This window comes from Peromyscus leucopus, chromosome 10, assembly GCF_004664715.2.
Source record: "Peromyscus leucopus breed LL Stock chromosome 10, UCI_PerLeu_2.1, whole genome shotgun sequence".
Taxonomy (NCBI): Eukaryota; Metazoa; Chordata; class Mammalia; order Rodentia; family Cricetidae; genus Peromyscus; species Peromyscus leucopus.
The window spans coordinates 60,982,904-61,002,702 of record NC_051071.1 but is presented as its reverse complement, the minus strand read 5'-3'; positions in this window follow the sequence as shown (position 1 = coordinate 61,002,702).

Sequence of the window (19,799 nt, the reverse complement as noted above, 5' to 3'; positions counted from 1 at the left end):
GTTATTCAGTTTCTATCAGGATAGACTCCTTGTGTGTGTGTACGTGCATGCGTGTGTGCGCGCACACGCGTGCGTGCGTGCGTGCGTGTGTGTGTGTGTGTGTGTGTGTGTGTGTGTGTGTGTGTGTGTTCCAACTTTGGCCTTCCAGAATTCTTTAAAGTTGATTCCTTGGTGCTTATGACATCATGAGCCTTTGACCTTCTTGGGTTTGTTTTGGGGGTTCAGCATACATTTTCTAGTACTTCCAGACTCATCTTTAGTCTTACTACCCATCAAACCACCACCAAACACACACAGGGAAACCATGGTCCTTGCCCTAAGGAAAAAAATGGTTTTAAAAACCAAGATCTGGGCATGAGATGCACTCAGTATTTGCACTAGTTGGGTATCCATGCATCCATGCATTGCCTCCCTTGGGAACATAGCTTGGCCACAGATGTACATACATTAATCCTTGTATACACAGATACTGTATATCTAGAATGCTCTAAGTTAGGATGCTCATACTGATTTCCCCAATGCTCAAGTCAGCACAGCACCCTTCATTCTTACCCCTTTATGGTTTGTAGCTTCATTTCTGTGACAGCCAGCCCTGTTTCCTATCACTTGAGATCTATTAACTTCAATTCTGCTGTGCTTAGAATTCTATGAGGTGCAGACTGCTAAGCCGTATCCCCATGAGAAATGAATTCCCGGCATCAATATAGAATCTGCCTTTCTCATCAGCTTACCGGTATCCAGTCTAAGCACTGTTCTCAAAGGTTAAGACACCGAGGAAGGACTGTTATGACTTCTAGGCCCATCTGGCCTACACAGTGAGACTGGGTCTCAAAAAAGCAAGAACAAAAGTTAGATCAAGGCTGAAACCCTCATGTGGCAGTGTGAGCCTGTAATCTGTGCTGCTTGAGAGGCCAAGGCAGAAGGACACCAAGTTCAAAGCCTGCCTGTGAAGAATAAGCTCAAGGGCAGCCTGTGCAACTTGGCCAGACTTTTGTCTTCAAAAAGTAAGAAGAGGGCTGGAGAACGAGCTCGCATGTCTGGAGTCTGTCCCTAACACCACAAAAGAATAAAAGTTAAGTCTGCTCTCAGATTTACAGATGCGCATACGTAGTCACATCTTTTAAAGTTGGTTCATTATTATTGGAATTTGGATGATCTAGATACACAGCAGAAGCAAAGAAACAAAAAGTCTGCTTTGTTGAGATACTTTCCTCCTTTCATTTTTTAAAATTTATTTTTACGTATATAACTGTTTTGCCTGCATGTATGTCTGTGTACCGTGTGTGTGCCTGGTGCCCAGGACGGCTAGAAGAGGATGTCAAATCTGCTGAGACTAACTGCCATGTGAGAGCTGGGAATGAAACCTGGGTCCTCTGGAAAGCAGCAGGACTTTTTCTCCAGCCCCTCTCCTTGCTCAACTTTAATGTTATGGAGATGGTGGACTACCGCAGACTAGGTAAGTTTGATTTTTCTGGTTTCTGTCTTGCAACTTTATAAAATAGTACTTGAATGTAGCAATCTTTACCAACTGTTAGGGAAGAGCAGTTTCATTATTCTCTTGTAACAACTTTGTAACCCCTGATTTTCTATTAATACCCTGAGGTCTGGAAAATAAAAGGTGAAGGAAGTGAGCTGGTCCACAAAAACAATCGTGGTATACATTGTTACAACCGAAGAAAGGCATACTAAAGTAATTGTCTCGGGAAACCAGAGGTGATATTTTGTATCTTCCCAACCAAATGCCGTGAGGTGTACTGATTGACTTTTGAGATCTTTGTGATGACCTGATTCTGTATCAATTCACCAATTATGTGTGTCCACATGTGACAAAATGGCTTGAAAACCACTGGACATTGGTGCCATGTCCCAGTGTCAGCTTCCTGCTTTTGAAGTCACTCTTTGGTGACCTACAGTGCACGGAATCTGGGTGAGGGTTGCTTGGAACCTCTCTACTGTTGTTCCAAGTTTCTGAGAAACCACAATTTACAAATAAAACGTTTTTAAAGTGACATTTAAAGCTTCGAATTAAAATTAAATGCATATACACTAAAACAAAATTGTCTTAACTTTTTCTTGTACTATGGTCTTATTAAATCCTCAAGTGAGATCAAATTAGCTGTTCCATGTGTAATGGGATATTTAGAACCCCATTCTCTTTGGCTGAAAATTTTGCTGAGAGAACATCTTAAGGAAAATTTCCACCCTCTCATCCCTTCCTAATAATAGAGAAGTGTCTTGCCCATTTGTCTTCCCAGTGTAGAATCTCTACAAGGATATTCAAAGACTCTGAGCTTATACTTATAAAAACTATATTGCTAACTATTTCCTATCTCCTGCCTTCTTCCCCACTGCATTTACCTGGCCAAGGGCAGCTCTGGTTGGCCTTCAGCAGCTATCTGCTCTCGGCCTGCACCTGAGTGTGGCTGGCATTTAATGCCGAAATGTAGAATCCGGCTCCTTTCCAAGTTCAGGACCATAAATCCAAGATAGACTTCTGCTGCCTGCCTCACCATTCCAGTTTGTGTTCTTCGAAGTCATGGTCATAGCCAAGTGTGGTGGCATATATAAACTCAACACTTCCAAGGTGGAGGCAAAGAAGTCAGGGGTAGAAGGTCATTCTCAGTTATAAAACAAATCTGAGGCCAGCCCAGGCTCCAGGAGACCTGGTCTCAAAATCTCAAAAGAAGTAGGCAAACAAAAACCCCCAATCACCATCATGCTTTGTGTTTTTTCTCGGAATATTCTCAGGCCACCTCCTTTACATTCTCATCAGATGAGCTTGCCTCGTGTTTCACTGGGAACAGAAGCAATTAGATTATCCTCTTCCCGTCAACCTGCCCTGGTCAGTATCCACAGTCACCTCTCTTTCCATGAAGCATCCTTGCATATATCAATATCGTCACCGCCTATTCACCCTCAACGCCTTCATCGAAGTGTCTGTTAATGGAAATGCTCATCAAAACTTTCCTGGCCGCCATCTTGCCAATAATCTTACTAAGATTTTTTTTCAGATTTATTCTTATTTATGTGTATGTATCTGTGTGCCACATAGGCCCACAGAGGCCAGGAGGGGGTTTCAGATCTCCTGGGCTGGAGTTAAGGCAGTTGTTAGTCACTGGACGTAGGAGCTGGGATGTGAACTCAGGATCTCTGCAAGAGAAGCAAATGCTCTTGGGCACTGGATCGTTCAGCCCCCTAAAGTCCTCAGCTGAACCCATAGCTCCACTTTGCACACTTGCCCACTCTTCCCAGTTGCCTTCCCGAGTCATACTAAGGGTATTTTATGTGTCCTTTGACTGGGTTTGGGGGTACCCAGGAAATGGTTCGAGCATTTTGGCTGTTCCTGTAAGGACAGTTTTTAGCTGTGATTAACATTTAAGTCTGTAGACAACACTAGAATTAAAGCAGGTTTCTCTCTGGTGTGGGTAGACCTCAGCCACTGAGGGCCTGAATGGAACAAAGGCATTCCCAGAGTCCTTAGCATATGCTACACATATTCCAGGGGCGAGACAAGACAGCAGACAAAACATCGTCTTTTAGTCTGTCAAGAAGGGACAATTCTCAAAGAAATAGCACCTTGCAATGTGCTGGCGTGAAAATCAGCAGATCATGTGATTGGGGTTGCTAGCAAGCTGTCTTGTAGACAGCAGGACAGAAAACTCCAGTGACAACTCTGGTAAGCCACTTTCTTGCCGCCTGCTGGAATTTTTACCTAATTCTTGGGATTCGGTTCACTTGCTAAAGATGCCTATGATAATAATAGAACCTTGTCTCCTTGGGTTCTGAGAATGTGTACTGAATATCAAGTGTCGGTGGCTGCCATACAGAAGAACACTGAGTACCTTTTTCCTATTTAAATGCAGAGCCGGCATATGGCTTCTACAAGAAAGAACCATTTAAGCGGAGATCTAAAAGATGAAAAGGATCCAGTCTTGTGCAGTGGGGTTGAGGACGAATATTTGCAAGCAGAGGACGGCCCAAAAAGTGATGCTGCCTCTGGGGAGGTGAGTGGTCACGTGGGACCTCGTAGACCTGCCTAGGGATTTGGATTTTATTCAAGTGGGGCACGAAGGTCATTTAGAGTGTGACATGATGAGAGCTGGACCAGTCTTGTTCAGATCTCTAAAAGGATCTCACCATCGCAAGCTGGAGGATGGGTGTCCAGGTAAGCAAGAGAGCGGGGCCTGGTTAGCAAGCACACCAGTTAGGAAGTTTGAAGACTCTGCCGGGATATTTGGGGGTTTTCTTCGTTTATTTGTTTTATGGGGGCCATGGTTTGGGGTTTCGGATTGGTGTATGTGAGTGTGCTTGCCTGTGTGTGCGTGGTATATGGCGTGTGGGGTGTGGGGTGTTGGGTGTGGTGAACCTAAGAGGAAGCCTTCAGATGACCTGCTCCTAGTCCCTTCAAACAGGAGGCTCTCACTGCAGCTGGCATGCACCATTTTGTGTTGTGGTTTGGTGAGGCTGGCCACCGGCAAGCCCTGACACCCTTCTGTTCCCACCCCCCTCCCAGCACTGGGGTTATGGAAGCATACAGCTATTCCTGGACTGGGGTGGTGGAGATTAGAACTCAGGTCCTCACACCGACCATGTCATCCCCTAGACCTTATCTTGATTTTTTCAAACACCATGTGCTCTTGAAGAATTTTTTTTTTATTACATTTATGTGCTTGTGTGCTTCGTGCATGTGCAGAGATCAGAGGACAAACGTTGGGGTCAGTTTTCACCTTTTACCATGTGAATACTGGGGGTCGAACTTAAGTCTTCAGACTTGAAGGCAGGTGCCTTCGCCAGCTGAGCCACCTCGACCGCCCTCATATGCTCCTCCTGGTTATTTTGTTTCCTTTTACAGATACTTAAAGTCATAAGGTGCTTACTCAGATCCTCCAGTATCCTTCTATTGAATACCTCCAAGTGGAGAGAAAACTTTCTTCCAACTGTGTTATAAGTATTGTTTCTGCTAGGAATTAAAGGCACACACCTTTAATTCCATCACTTGAGGCAGGACAGGCAGATCTCTGTGAGTTCCAGGCCAGCCAGGAACCTGACTCAAGACAAACAAACAAACAAACCAGCAAGCAAGTAAACAACCCCAAAACGATCATTCCCTAGCAATTTCCACCAATTTAAGTTTTGTTTTACTCTCTTTTAAAGCTTGGAACAGCATAGCAGTGTGTGTTTCTATATTTTAATTCCCTGTAGTAAAATTTTATGAAATCACTGAAATTCTCTAATTGTTGCACAATTGACTCTAAAAGTTAATAATAGCCTTTCTTTTCACATACTCTTTTATATTCAACTTCATTTATTTTTATGTGGGGACATTTTTCCTCCATGGTGCTGTAATGCAGACCCAGGGCCTACAATACCCTATGCAAGCCTCTAGCCAAACTCCATATCCTACCCCTTCCTGTGGATTTTTATAAACGTCTTCCCTGATATTTTATAGTTAGCAGTTGTTGTGCTAACACACTGACTCTCTGTGCATTAGTGTAATTATGAGTTAAACAGGCATATAGAATACTTAGTCTCGGGCTTCCGAACTTGGTATGCATCCAGCCATTCCATGCCTCTCTCTCTCTCTCCCTTCATCTTTTGGGCAGCCATCTCACCGTGCTGAAGAACACGCTCTTTGCATCGTCACACTAGATGTTAGCCAAAAGCCAGGACACAGTGTCACATATGTAGTCCCCCCCACCCCCGAGACTCCCATTAATGAAGCTAAAGGCTAGCACTGAAATGGCATTTGCTGTATTCTGTAGAACTGTTCTGAAAATTTCACATATTCTAAAGCGGGAGTGAGGACCAATTGTGTTCAAATTAGTTTTTTTTTTTTTTTTCAGTCCTGAAGTGAACACGTCTAGAGTCTCGTTACTGAAGTTTGTTCTACACGTTTCAGCATACAGGGTCCCTCATGCCTCTGGCAGCGCTCCTCTTCCCCTCATCATGAGCACCAGCTAGGCTGGCTGCTCAGAGACTTGCTACTTGGTTCTTCTTTGTTGTAGCTTTTGCCAGACATTGTCTTATTGTGTCTCCCAGGCCGATCTTGGACTCATGGCCATCCTGCCTCAGCCTCCCCTGTGCTGGGATTGCAGGGTGTACCACCATGTCAACTTTCCTGATCTTTAGTTATAGGTGTTTAATACTTTGGCTTGAAGGTCTTAAAAGTACGGAAGTGAATTCAATTTGACTACATTGGACTGGAAGGTCTGAGAGTCATCAATATCCTATGTATTGTGTAGCTAAGGAGAACATGAGCATGAGGTGAAGCTGTATCACGTCACTTCTGCATCTCAGTGACCAAAATATGTAAGAGGACAACCTTAAGGAAGGCTTAATTAGCTCACAGATTCAGAGGGTTCAGTCTACGCTTGCTCAGTTAGTTCCATGCACTTGGACAAAACATTCTGGCAACTAGAGCTCCAGACGGAAGACCATCTTTACCTCTTGGCTGACAGGAAGCAGAAAGTGAGGGGAGGGGAAGGAGAGACCCAGGAAGGGAAGGAGGGAGAGGGGAGAGAGGGAGAGACATGGATAAGGTTCCCCCCAGGGCCCACCCCAGTGACGCGCTTTGTCTAGCTCCCACCACCTAACGTATTCGGAACTCTCTAGAATAGTGCCAACAGCTGAAGACTCAGCAGTCAGCAATGAGCCTGTGGGGAACATTTTCATCTCAACCATAATGAGTGTTCACTGGTTAATTTTCAGGGCCGTATTGCTCAAACACGGCTGCACCATTGAATCACGTGGTAAGGTTTACAACTAACATGAATACCTGAGTCTCACCTCCAAGGACTCTGACATAATGATCCCAACCAGGAACTCAAAGGACTCTTAAAGCTATTTCCTTCCAGGTGTGATGGTGCACACCTTTAATCCTAGCACTTATGAGGCATAAGCAGGGCAGATCTTAGTGAGTTCAAGGCCAGTCTAGTCTACACAGTGTTCCACGACAGCCAGAGCACCATAGTAAGACCCTGTCTCAAAGAAAAAGGAGGAAATAAACACAAACACAAAATTCAACTTACTGCCTTTATTATACAAATTCCAGATTAGAGATTTGTGAAACCTACAGTAAACAAGTATGTGTTGTGTACGTGTATTTAAACAACATTCATCACAACACCATTCGATAGCCCAAAGGAGGAAGTCCCAGTATCCAGCAATAAATAAGTGGGTAGACAAAATGTGGTGTGTATAATACAGGGAGAGATTGTCTAGCCTTAAAAAGGAAGAGAATTCTGACCCATGCCACAATATGCACAAACCTTGGCTGAGTGAAATAAGGCAAACCAGAAGAAAATATATGATCCTGCTTATAAAAATGAGCATAGTCAAATTCTCAAAGACAGGAAGTAGACTAGTTGGTCTAAGGGAACCTGGGAAGTTGTTGTTTAACGGGTACAGAGTTTTCTATTTGGACTGTTGAAAACCTCCTGGAAATGGGTAGTGGTAGCATGACATTGGGTATGTATTTAATGCCACAGAATTGTATGCTTATAAATGGTAAAAAGGATACATTTTATATTCCATATTATTTATTTGTTTGAGACAGGGTTTCATGAAACCTGGGGTAGCCTCAAACTCCCTTAGGTAGTCAACAATGTCCTTGAACCTCTGTTCCTGCTTCCACTTCCAAAATGCCAAGATCACATAAATTTTAACACAAAAAAAAAACACAGATGTGTACACACACACACACACACACACACACACACATTGGATAGCTGCAAATTTTCCTTCCCAGCTAGATTCAGAGTATCAGGGAACATAATATAGATCTTTTATTTTAGGAAAGACTAATAGTTTCTTAGTGATAATTGTTTTCCTTATAACATTATTATGTTGTCTTAGTCAGCGTTCTATGGCTGTGAAGAGACACCTTGACCACAGCAACTCTTATGAAGGAAAACATTTAATCGGGGCTGGCTGACAGTTTCAGAGACTTATTCCATTATCATCATGGTGGGGATCATGGGAACATGCAGGCAGACATGGTACTGGAGAAGGAGCTGAGAGTTCTACATCTGGATCTGCAGGACCCCAAAGCCCACCTCCAGTGACATACTTCCTCCATTAAGGCCACACCTACCCCAACAAGGCCACACCCCCAAATCCCTGTCAAGAATTTCACTCCCTAATGACCATGCATCCAAATATATGAGCCTATAGGGGCATTCCTATCCAAACCACCACACAGGTACTTACATTTCTTTTAAGTTGTATTTTATTTTTAAGTGTGTGTGTGCATGCACATGTGTGTAGGTGCCTGTGAAGGCTAGAAGAGGCCCTCAAATCCCCTAAAGCTATAGTTAGAGGTGGCTGTAAACTGCTAACATGGGTACTAGGCACCAAACTGAGGTCCTATGGCAGAACAGCCATTTCTCATGGTCTCAACTGTTTAGCCATTTCTCCAGCCCCTACTTGGACGTTAAAAATTAATTTATTTGTATATTTGTTTGTTTGGGTCTTTTAGAGTAAGATCTCACTTTGTATCCTAAACTGGTCTTGAACTCATTGTGTAGCCCAGACTGGCCTCAGATCTACAGCAATCATTCTTTCTCAATCATCAGAGTGCTGGGATTGTAAATATACTGGTATTAAAAAGTGCACACCACCACCCCCAGTTCCTCCTACCATTACACCTTGCTAAAAAAAAAAAAAAACTGTTAGCTGCTCTTACACCCTCACACATGTGTAGACAAGTAGGGCCTGGAGCTGAAATCTGCACAGCTCTGCTGTAAAGACCATTGTGTGTGGAGCCTTTTGAAGTCAAGATTAAAGGTGTTTCAACCCTCCTCACACCTTTGATGCAGGTCTGCCTGGAATGCACATGGACATAAACAAAACTGAGCCATCCCTCCACTGTTTCTTCCCTGTTTTGAATGTCCAGTAGATTTCATGAGCAGCAGCTGCAGCTGTTTGAATTCTCCACTGAGGGGAGGTCAGGAAGAAGAATGGCTTGTCATTATCCCCCAGTCACCACTTCTTAAGTGACGAAAGTTATCAAGAGAGAAGTGTGAGCTGCATCCGACTTGATGTTTCTAGTGTTCCAAAGAGAAAGATGAATTGAACTAAAGCATCTCTCTTTGGTATTAGGTTTTGTGAGGGGGAAAAAAATGAGGCAATTTATGTGTGGTCTTGGCTGACGAAAAGCAACGGATGACATTGTCAAGGGAACCCCTCAGGGACTGCGGTCCTGGAGTTCTGCCATAGCGGATGTTGTTAGCAACCTTTCCAGGCATGAGTGTCCTTCACAAAGCACTCTGTGATAAGTTGATGTTGGACACATGTAGGTGCGTCTGCACCAGAAAACAGAGTTCATGAGATCTGCCACATATGCTTCCTTGGCAAGAGTAAGATTAGACCCTCACTGATTTGAGGTGTTACTAGTGCGGCTGCTGTCACAGAGTGTATCAACTCCCATGGCTGCTGTAACATGTACGTGCCTTGAAGCAGTATGCGTGTGTCATTATACGGTTCTGGAGGCCTGGAGACCAGGAATCGGAAATCAGTTTCACTGAGCCAACATCAGAGTGTCAACTGGGCCACACCCCCTGGAGGCACTAGGGGGGGACATTGTTTCTTTACCTGCGCCAGCGTCAAAAGCTGTGGTCTTTGCATTTCTTGGTTAGGGTCCCCTTCTTCCGGTTTCAAAGCCAGCAGCGTAGCCCATGGTGCCCGCAGACACATTTTGTCACTGCATTATGCAACTTTCTGTCCTGTGGTCAGATCTTCTTTCCTTCTGTCCTGTGGTCAGATCTCCTTCAGCCTCCTTATAGGTGACCCAAGACAATTGTTCCATCTCAAGCTCCTGTGTGGAACTGTATCTGCAAAGCCCTTTTTTGCCGTATAAGGCTCCAGGATTAGAGTGTAGACCTATTTACACGCCATTATTCAGCCTACCACTTGAACAAAATGAACAGTTAGCCCTTGCCTAGTAGCCACTGTATTTCAACGGGAATCTTTTTACAATTTGAAGCTATAGATTTCATCCTGTCTGATCAAAGAAACCCATTTTACATTTTCATTTCTAAAAGTACAAATGCAAAAGAACTTGGTGTCTTATTTATCTCTCCAAAACTGTAAAATAATACATACACACTGCTTCCAGACATACACATACTCCATGAGATGTGTAGAATTAGTACTGTTTGTGGCAGGAGCCATGTTGGCATGGCACACCTCCAATCCGTGCAGTTCTGAGTCTTCTGCTTGCCAAGAAACTGTGTTCTGAGTTTCTTGTAAAAAGGCATAACATAAATATTTTGATATTTAAAAATTTGCTTATTTTATTTCATGATATGACTGTTTTGCCTACAAGTATATATGTGTACTATGTAAATGAATTTCTAAATGGTCTTATTAAGTAAAAAACACAGAGCCAGATATAGGGGTAAAAACCTGAGAGATCAGGGAAATAGGGAAAGCCACATGCTAACCTCACCTCACCAACTCCTCAGCTTCCAAAGACAAGACTTCCTGTCTGCCCACACATATACGCCTTGCTGTTCTGCCATTCAATTTGCTCTCTCTGTCCAGCTACATCACTTCCTCTTCCTGTCCAGCTCTGTCACTTCCTGTCTGTCTCTACAGACCTCCAGACCTCCTTGGTTAACTCATGTTGGAATTTAAGGCATGTACCACCATACCTGGCCCTGTTTGCAGTATGGCCTTGAACTCACAGAGATCCAGACAGATCCCTGCCTGGCAAGTGATAGGATTAAATGTGTGTGCTACCATTGCTTGACTTCTATAGTGGCTGGCTTTTTCCTCTGATCTTCAGGTAAATTTTATTGGGAGACACAGTATATTGGGGAACACAATACATCACCGCAGTACTACACACATGTGTGGTGCCCATGGAAGTCAGAAGAGGGCGTTGGATCTCCTGGAACTGGAGTTACAGATGGTTGTGGATCACCGTGTGGGTTCTGGGAACGAAACCTGAGTCCTCTGGAAGAGCATCAGGAGCTCTTAGCTGCTCAGCCATCTCCAGGCCCTGCATAGACAAATATTTTGAAGACTACCCCATCACTAAACTCAGGAGGATGTGGCTATGAAACAAAGGCCCCTAAATTGGCTTCTAGATGCCTTCCAGAGCAGGGCTACTCCAAAAAGTTTCCAGTGAGAATTGAAATGTACTGTATCTGTACTGTCTACCGTGTATCCAAAGATTGCACAAGACATTTAAATGAACTTATAATCAAATTTCCTGATAGACCATCAAGGCCTGTCATAAGAGCAATAGTAGTAGAGACATTTGGTATTGATACAAAGATACACAGTCCAACTGACAGAATGAAATAGAGTTTGGAAATTAGTCCATTTAGATATGACCACTTGCCTTGTGGCAACTCCAAGTGAGGATGTGATCTTTTAAATGAAACGTACTAGAACAGTTGGCTACCCACACAAAGAAATGGTATGTGGGCACCTCCACATCCCACTATCTTAACCGGGTTTTGATGGCTGTGATGAAACACCATGACCAAAAGCAGCTTGAGGAGTATCTTAGGATTTCTACTACTGCGAAGAGACACCATGGCCATGGTGTCCTTCTGTACACTGTGAATATATATTACTCTCATTGGTTAATAAAATACTGACTGGCCAGTAGCCAGGCAGGAAGTATAGGTGGGACAGCCAAACTGAGACTGCTGTGAGGAAGAAGGGTGGAGTCAGTGGAGTCACCAGGAAACACAGAGGAACAAGACAAGCTAGATGACAGGTAAAGCCGTGAGCCACGTGGCAATACACAGATTAATAGAAATGGGTTAATTTAAACGTAAGAGCTAGTTAGTAATAAGCCTGAGCTATTGTCCGAACATTTGTAATTAATATAAGCTTCATTGTGTTCATTTGGGAGCTGCTGGTGGGACAGAAACTTCCACCTACACCATGGCAATTCTTATAAAGAAAAACATTTAATTGGGTGGTTCACTTACAGTTCAGAGGTGTAGTCTATTATCGTCATGGGAGGACACAGCAGCATTTAGGCAGACATGGTGCTGGAGAAGGAGCTGAGTATTCTTACATCTTGACCTGCAGGCAACAGGAGGTGGTCTGAGATACTGGGCTTGGCTTGTATTGTAAAATGGCACACTGTGACCTTGGTGGGTTTGAGCCAAGGTACCCTGAGGTGGGTGAGGGAGACACACCATGCAGACACGGTGGCATCTGAGTGGCGTGGGACAGTGTTACACCATGCAGACATGGCATCCACATGGAAAATTTTATTATTAAAGAGAAGAGGAGAAGGAAGAGAGAGAAAGAGGGAGAGAGAGAAAAAGAGAGGAAGAGGAGTTAGTGCAGCTTCATGGAAGGAGAGAAGAAGGGAGAGGCTTTCTCTTAAAGGGGCCTTTACATAAGATGATGTCAGGATGCTGGGCAGGTCCCCAAGGGGTGTGCCAGAATGCTAACATTCCCTAACAGCTTGAGCATATATGAGACCTCAAAACCCACCCCCACAGTGACACACTTTCTCCAACAAGGCCACACCTATTCCAACAAAGCCACACCTTCTAACAGTGCCACTCCCTATGAGCTTATGGGGGCCAATTACATTCAAACCACCACAAGGAGGAAAGGCTTATTTGGCTTACATATCCCAAGTCACATTCCACTGAGCAAAGTCAAGATAAGAACTCAAACCAGGCAGGAACCTGGAGGCAGGAGCTGATGCAGAGGCCATAAAGGGGTGCTGCTTACTGGCTTGCTCAGCCCACTCTCTTATAGAACCCAGGACCGTTAGCCCAGGGTTGTTCCCAACCGTAATAGGCTGGATCCTCATCCATCAGTCACTAATTAAGAAAATGCCCTACACCAGTGGTTCCCAACCTTCCTAATGCTGCGACCCTTTAAATACAGTTCCTCATGTTGTTGGTGACCCCCAACCATAAAATTATTTTGTTGCTACTTCATAACTGTAATTTTGCTACTTTTACGAATTGAAATATGAATATCTGTGCTTTCCAATGTTCTCAGGCGATCCCTGTGAAATGGGCATTCCACCCCCTCCCCCACAGGGGGTCATGACCCACAGGTTGAGAACCTATGACGTCCAGGCTTGTCTACAACCTGATCTTATGGAGGCATTTTTTCCCCCACTTGAGGTTTTCTCCACTCAGATGACTTCAGTTTGTGTAAAATTAAGATAAATCTAGCCAGGACACCCACCATTCCAACTGTGGATGGCAGATTATGAGCAAACTAAAACAAAACAAAACAAAAAAAAGCCCTAACAATAAAAATTAGACTGTTTTAATGGCAAGAATATTTTTCCTAAAAGGACAGCATTAAAAGAATCAAAAGGAAATTGGAAGGGGAAGAATATTTTCAATAAATGTAGACAAATATTCAGGATATTACATGTAACAAAATGTAACACTTTTTTACTTTTTTGAAGCAGGGTCTCACTATGTATCTCAAGCTGTTCTGGATCTCACTCTGTAGCCCAGGCTGGCCTCGAACTCACAGAGATCCGCCTGGCTCTGCCTCCTGAGTGCTGGGATTAAAGGCATGCTCTACTATGCCTGTCTTAGCACCTTTGTTTTCAATATTATTTTAATTGCATTTGTTTATTCATTTATTTAGTTCATGTGCACATGCATGCCTGTACATATGTGTGCTTGTACATGCATGTGTGCCATAGCATGAATGTGAAGGTCTGAGGACACCTTCCAGGAGTTGGCTCTCTCCTTTTACCCTGTGGGTCTCTGGGATCAAACTCCGATTGTCGGGCTTGGCACCCACTGAGCCTGCTCCTGGGCCCTCTTCGGTGTTTTCAGATGGGTTCTCAGTCGGAAGCCCTCACCGCACCCCCTTCTGGCTTCAGATTTGAGATTCTCCTTCTTTAACCACCCAGCCCCGAGGTTCCAAGCTTATACCACATCCATCTTATAAAAGCATTGCAGAGCCAGGTAAGACAGTCCACACTTGTCATTCCAGCACTCAGGAGGCAGATCTCTGAGTTCAAGGCCAGCCTGGTCTACATAGTGAGTTCCAGGACAGCCACTCCTGCACAGAGAAACAACCACCACCAACAACAAAATGCACGTGTTAAGTTGGATAGAGAAAAGGTTGGAAATCTCATAAAGCCAGTGTCATAAACTATTAGCAACAGAATCTATATGGTAAATTTAAGGCATTTAATTTTATAAAATTATTTAAAAATTGTTGAATATTGAAGATGCTTCGTAGTCAAATTCCAGGAAGATACAAAACATTCAGGAAAAAATAGGGGAGGCACAAAAAAAAAATATGAGATGCTTCACAAAGTTATTTCTGAGTAGTTAATAAGCAGATGGAAAAAGTGCTCAACCAGCTAGCATGGTAGTGAATGTCTGTATAGAGAAGGATCCACATTCTTCAAGGCCAAGATCATTCCCAGCATGTGGGTAGATGGCTCAGCAGAAAGACCCTTGCTGCCAAGCCTGATGACCTGAATTCCATCCCCACAACCCATAGGATAGAAGGATAGAGCCAACCCCATTGGGTTGTCCTCTGACCTCTACATGTGCACCATGGGACAACTTTTCCTCCCCCCTCCCCCCAAGAAATTTTTTTTTTTTTTTTTTTTTTTTTTTTTTTTTTTTTTTTTTTTTTTTTTAAGTTATCCTCAGTTACATGATGTATTCCAGGCCAGTCTGGGCTATATTGTCTCAGAATAAAAACAAAATGAAATCGCTCTACTTAATTATCACAGAGATGCAAATCAAAAAAAAAAATAGGCAATTCAATTATCACCCACCAAAATGGAAAAAAAAAGTGTTGATGGGAATGTTGAACTTCAACTCCTATATGTTGCTGATGGGAGTGTAAATTAACGCAAACACTTCAGAAAACTTAAAAAAAAAATCCAGTAAATCTGAACATGGCCATATCCTTGACCCAAGACTTCTATTTTTTGCATATGACCAAGAGATACACTTACCATGTATCATACTCAAAAGATGTCATTGTTATGGCCACAGAAGCAATATTTTACTTTAATAGTTTCAAAACGTAGATGACTCCAGTGGTCATCAACATTTGTCTGGATACATTTTTATTGCATTCACACAATGGAATGCAACACATCCTCATAAACAAACTACGAAAAATATGGGTGAACCTCACGACAGCAAGTTAAAGAAACCAGAAACAAAATGCATGTTGACATGTCTGGGCCTGTGTAAACACAAAGCTAATTCTTTACCAGAAGATAGGCTATGGTCCCCCTGGGTGGAGGAGAGTGATTAAGTGTCTGAGGGGAAACATTCCAGGATGCTGGTTATGTTTATGCCTGAGTGTGATTTGTTAGTGAAATTTCGACAAACTGCATTAATTATCCGTGTATTTACCTGTCGTCTGTTATAGTGGAATAAAAAGCGTCTGCCAGAACCTCTAAGCAACGAGGGATCACAGGATTTGACATTTGAGAGACTCAGGTCGGATTTGAGAGACATGATCAGATTTGCATTAGGAAGAGATAAGTACAAGATCTGCAGGAGAGAGGCCTCACCAGACTGCTTGCAGGAGTAAGTAAGCCTGGCTGGATGTAAAGCAAGCACGACCCGGAAGAAAAGATTACCGTGGATGGGGAGACAGCAGGCATGATGGGACTTGCCTTCTTGTCTCCGAGTTCTTTCTTGAACAATGTTTATAACTGTCGGTTGGGTGCTACTTTAATGATCTAATGTTTAGTTGTAATTGCCATATTCCTCCCGCCCGCGAGATCAATGCCTCTTGTACAACTATACAGAACGAGATGCAAGTATAGAGCTCAGAAGACTTCAAGAGGAATGAGTTGACAAGGTCTAGGCGGCCCATCTTCATCCAAGCACAGGCAAAACCACCACCTGCTTGGGACTGGGTGATGGTAGGACACAGGACGTTAGGCCGACGGTAGGAAAGAGACAACAGGACCCGTCAGGTCGGCGTGAAATGGGTCCGAGGAAACGGAACGCCTCTATACCCTGAATTCCAACAGCAAGCTCAGGCGACGGTTATTTCCTTCTCCGGATGTCCGCAGAGGGCCCGAACTCTGGCGAGGCGGGGATTCAGGCAGAAGGGGTGGAGTTGGGGCTTGAGCTTAACCTATTACATGCCCCCAGAGCCTCCCCACCGGTGATTGGCAGGCGTGTCTACCAGTGTTTTCGCGTCCCGCGAACCTAGCTGCTGTTGTCAGGTCCCCGGGGTGTTTCCCTTTGAGTCACTGGGGTTAATTAACTAACCGCTCCCAGCTAGGGGACCTAAGAGTACTGCCATCTACCCCTGCCGTGAAAAGGGAGCTTCTTGGTCCCATTGGAGTATTCTTTGGTGCCTGAGGCAGGGCTTGGTACCCTGGGTAAGGGAGTTAACTGCTCCCGATGTTCCCACTCATTCTCTAGCTCACGATTTTTTTTTTTTTGCTTAAGTGGAACAAGGCGACATTTATAGTTTGAAGTGCTTTTCCCATGCAAACACTTATCACAGTCCTTATCCCCTCCCTCAAAGGTAATGCGACCCCTCCAGTAAAGGACTATCAGCGCAGATCACATTCCTTCACTTAGCAAGTAACTTCAAATTATCTTATATTTAATATTGCAAGCCTTGAGTGAGAAGGTTCATAAAACATGAAAAGTGTTTCGAAGTGCTTATGCATTCCTGGTGAGAAAGTGGGGTAGTTGCCGGTTTGGTTTCAGCACCCACAGGGCAGCCTCCAACTGTCTGGTTCCAGGAGACCCAGTGCCCTCGGGCAAGCATGAAGTACGGGCAGAGAAATCCTTCATACAATAAAAATAACTCTCCACACTTTGACCTGGAAAACGAAGTAAAAACGTTCAGAGCTTACAAAATGCTCCTTTTCAAAAGTGTTACATTCAACTCCAAATAAATGTATGCAGTATTTGCATCGTGGGTTCCAAAGAACAAGAATTCTAGATACCCAGCCTCACACAGTGTATTATTCAGACTCCACTTTGTCAGGTACTTGAAAATTGATCATATTGATTGTCCCCCCATACCCACAGAAAAACTGTTAGCTTCAAACTAGCTCCTTCTTTTGTTTTGTTTTGTTTTCTTTTTTTTCGGAGACAGAGTTTCTCATGTAACAGCTCTGGCTGCCCTGGAACTAGCCTTGTAGCCCAGGCTGGCCTCAAACTCAAGAGCTCTGCCTGCCTCTGCCTCCCAGGTGCAAAGATTAAAGTTGTGAGCTACCACACCCGGCTCAAACTAACTAAAATATACGGCCCACGGGCAGTTTTCAGGACACATTTCTTACTTTAGATCCTGTGTGGAGGTGTGTGGTGCTGTCTGCCATAATGTGGCACTTCAAATATCACCCCCATTTACTCAACAATTGGGGAAACATAAACTTATCCTTGAATAGGTGGAAAAAATGAAGGCTGAGGTGGTTTTAGTGCCTAAACCTTCAATTCTCCACAGGTAATTTGCACTTTTCTTCTTTAATACTTCATGAGTAGCTTGTGAAATTAACCATAGTAGCTATTTATTGCTGGTGTTGGTTGTAACTTGGTTCGTCTCGACCCTTTTGTGTGTATATGTGTGAGGGGGGATGCCGCATATCAGATACTCATATTATGATTCATAACAGTATCAAAATCATAGTTATGAGGTAGCAAACAAAAGTAATTTTATGATTGGGGGTCACCACAGCATGAGAAACTGTATTTAAGGGTCATAGTGTTAGGAAGGCTGAGAACCACTGACAGTGCTAAGGTGTCCGATAACTGTTACATCTGAAGAGACCTCATCCAGTCAGCCACAGAATCCATGAAATGACTGAGGGCCAGAAATCTGAGGTGTACCAACAGTTAATTATGAGAAAAGGAGCGGCAAACTAAACTCACTCTGAAAGAAAACTTGCACACAAAACTCCTGCAGGCCTCAGTGTTACCTTTGTGGATCTTGCAGAGGCCAAAGCAAATAGAACAAGAACCTGTAGCTTGGGTATATATTCAGGGTACAAAGGTGTTCCCCTTGGTCTTGGGGAAATGTCAGCATGTGATACAGGCTGAACGTCTCTAAACATCTTCCACTGGCTTCATGGGTGCGTCATGCAGCCTGTGAAACTGGAGTGGTAATACATGGAGTTGTTGATCCAGAGCCCAGCAAGCCAGCTCAGAGTGAAGAACTAAGTGAGAGCACACAGGACTCACAGGGTTCAAGGTGAGCGCAAACTCTCGGATACCTGCAAACTGTAAACTGTCAATGCAAAGCTAGAAGCCAGCGTGATTCTCTATGGAAATGTCTCTGAAGGAAGAATGTCTGGTCCTAACAGGCAGAAAAACTAAGCCTGCAATAAAGAAATTTCATAGCCGGGAGGTGGTGGCGCACGCCTTTAATCCCAGCACTTGAGAGGCAGAGGGCAGGTGGATCTCTGAGTTCAAGGCCAGAGAAATCCTGTCTCAAAAAAAAAATTTTTTTTTTAAATTTGGGAGTCTTTTTATTTTTGGTTTTTATTTATTTATTTATTTTTAATTGTTTGGTTTTTCAAGACAGGTTTTCTCTGTAGCTTTGGAGCCTGTCCTGGACTAGCTCTGTAGACCAGGCTAGCCTCGAACTCACAGAGATCTGCCTGCCTCTGTCTCCCAAGTGCTGGGATTACAGGCATGAGCCACCACCACCCGGCTATTTTTGGTTTTTAGAGACAGACAGGGTTTCTCTGTGTAGCCTTGGCTGTCCGGGAACTCACTCTGTAGACCAGGCTGGCCTTGAACTCACACCAGATCTGCAAGGGTGTATGCCACCACCGCCCAGCTTGTTTTGGAGTCTCATCTGCAGGAAAGAGAAGCACCAGGAATGCCGGGTGCACGCCTTTAATCCAAGGCAGTCGGGTCTCGAGTTTGAGGCCAGCCTGGTCTACATTGAGTTCTAGGTCAACCAGGACTAGAGAATCTGTCTCAAAAAAAAAGAGAGAGAGAGAGAGAGAGGGGGGGGGGAGGGAGAACGAGGATTGTTGGGCAGTTAAAAATCGCTTTCTTCCTTTATCCTCAATCCCTGTAAAAATTTATAACTTGACTCTATTTTGTATTCTGTATATATCTTAAATTTCTATTTTAAATGGACTCAACAAGTACATACTCAGAGGTACTTTGGGTATATTTTTTTTTAATTTTTAGAGTTTGAGTCCGGAGCTTGCCTGGTACCCAGAGGTCAGAAGTGTCACACCTACTAGAACTGGAGTTGGTTGTGAGCCTCCACATGGTTGAACCAAACCCAGACGCTCTGCAATAGCAACAAGTTAGTTGTCTTAACTAGTGAGCCAGCTCTCCAGCCTGCCTTGCTACTTTCAAAACTATTTTCAGAACTTCCCAGGATTCCACTTTAAACCGGTATTAAAGACAAAGTCTACCAAATGATCTAATTTTGCTTCTGAGACAGTCAAAACTACGTAGCCTGTATATAGAGGGTAAAAATGTTCTATTTTCAGTAAAATTCTTAGATGTGGCTACTGAGCACTTGACAACGTGGCCAGTGTGACTGTAGCTAACTGCTGAGTTTTATCTAGTTGGGTCACTGAAGGAAGTGCTTTAATTTAACATTAAAGCTATTGTGTAAACAGAAACAATTGATATTTAAAACACAAACTATAACTGTTACTGATAATTTTATACATTGTATCTTGATGCCAGCTTCCTCTACAAGACCTTACTTGAAAAATAAAAGGCAGGTAAAAGAGCCTGCCATGCAGCCTAATGACAAGTTAGATCCCTGGAAACATGTAAAAAGTTGCATGTGTTGGGACATGTCTGGTCTCACACACACAGACCCTGCCCAGCAGATTGGAAATCAAGGGTTCAAGTTTCAAACCT